The sequence below is a fragment of the Cyprinodon variegatus genome, unplaced genomic scaffold (genome assembly GCF_000732505.1).
Source record: "Cyprinodon variegatus isolate N-32 unplaced genomic scaffold, C_variegatus-1.0 Scaffold57, whole genome shotgun sequence".
Classification (NCBI taxonomy): domain Eukaryota; kingdom Metazoa; phylum Chordata; class Actinopteri; order Cyprinodontiformes; family Cyprinodontidae; genus Cyprinodon; species Cyprinodon variegatus.
This window is the reverse complement of record NW_015150510.1, coordinates 105,087-106,966: the sequence shown is the minus strand read 5'-3', so window position 1 is coordinate 106,966 and position 1,880 is coordinate 105,087. Positions and strand designations below refer to the sequence as shown.

The 1,880-nt window shown below is 34.9% G+C and overlaps 1 pseudogene; it reads left to right on the top strand.

Moving 5' to 3' along the window:
• LOC107082589 overlaps positions 1-1,880 on the top strand; it is a 43,069-nt pseudogene that overhangs the window by 6,789 nt on the left and 34,400 nt on the right.

The window sequence follows — 1,880 nt, the reverse complement described above, 5'->3', positions numbered from 1 at the left end:
TTTTTTGTGGTACAGATATAAACGCAGTAAAGGTACAAAGCAATGAAAGGAGATCTGACAATGAGGAGGATATACTTTAGATCAGCGGTCCCCAACCACCGGGCCATGGACCGGTACCGGTCCGTCAGTCATTTGGTACCGGGCCGCACATTTTATATTTTGAAAAATATAAAAAATTGAGGTATTCTCTCCCAATTACATCAGTCGGTGCATCTGTGCCTCTTGACACAGGTTAATTCAGGTCAAGACTCATCCTATCTATAACATCCTATCTTTGTAGAGCAGGATTTTCTGCGATTACAGCGACCAAAACAAAGCTACGGAGCAGACTGGACATCAGGAGCACAGTTCGTCTGTCATTTTCTCCGATTACGCCTAGATGGGACCGGCTTGTTTTATTTTTATGCTGTTTGTATTTGATTTTATGCCAGTCGTATCATTTTACTGGATCGTATTTAACCCTTAAAATAAGAAAACACAATTGAATGGTCTTTTTTCAAGAAAATATCATCTAATTATCTTATTTTAAGAGTAAATATACTCATTCCATTGGCACACTATCTCATTTACCGACTCAAATTAAGGGTAAATACACTTAATTTAAGGCATATTTACTTATTTCGAGAAGTTATCAATTAATGAATTCATCTACAGTTGATTGATCTTATCAATGGAGTAATGATTAATTGATAAGTGGCTATTTTCTTAATAATCTGAGTTTTCCCATATCAAAAGAATATTTCAATTAACATTAGCAAATAAATATCTTTTTACAACATCATACATTTAGAAAGTATTACACCATTAAATTTTAACTATTGTTTGTGCCAGCTGTATAAAATACTGACTGAATTAACCAAAAAATCTTTTTTTACAAAGTAAAAAACTTATTTATAAGATAAAAAAAAATAGGACACTGTTAAGTTACTAAATAAAAAAAAAGATAAAATATGTGGAATACTTATGATTTCCAATGTACAGAGATGTAAAAATCATCATTAATAGACGATATGTTGCTCTAACATACCGTCAGACTATTTGACATTTCGTTGCCATGAAGTGGACGCTCTCACTATTTTAAAAAATGTGTCTACGAAGTGCATTAAATCCATCTGGCGGAGTCAGGTTAGGATATTCCAGGAAGCCACCTATCTGGTCTCTACTGGTTACATTAAAACAAGTTTTTAGTAACTTATGGATCCTGGAGGAAACACTATTCTTTGTTTACATTTCATAATACTGTGATTTTTAGACACCAATGTGCTACAAATGATGGTTTGTTTAATTTTTTAATGTGGCACCAAATGAGCTGCAGTGTTTAAAACGGCATCACTATCTTCCTTTTTTTTTGTCAACTCACAGCAATGAGGTAAATGTTGAATATTCAAGTTTGTCTTTTTCTCATTTCCAGGCTCCAGAGACGAGGCCGCCATCATGAGCAACTGAAGACTTATTGATGATCACATGGGTACTGCATCGTCTATTTCTACCCTACATTTGATCCAAATTCCTGTTAGAGGCTGAAGAACGGTGGCATAGAGTTTCAAAGCAGAGCGATGACTAAATTTGGTTATGAATATTCAGTTAAAGGCCTTTTTTTGTTGTTTCACCTCAATAATTGGTTACTCTGAAATGTTTTCTCAGAAAAAACTGCCCTCTCATTTCAATATAAATCCTTGAAACGTTAAGCTTGGAATACAGACGAGGTGAAATAATAAAATGTCCTTAAAATATCTGGACTGGCTTTACAAAATAATAGTCATTATGAAATGACTTTAGGGATGGAACGGTTTATAACCGTTCGGTTCGACTGGTTCGGTTCGCGTGTGTTGCGTTCGGTTCATGCGCTGCTCCTTTTTCTCATAGGCGAAGCGTTTACA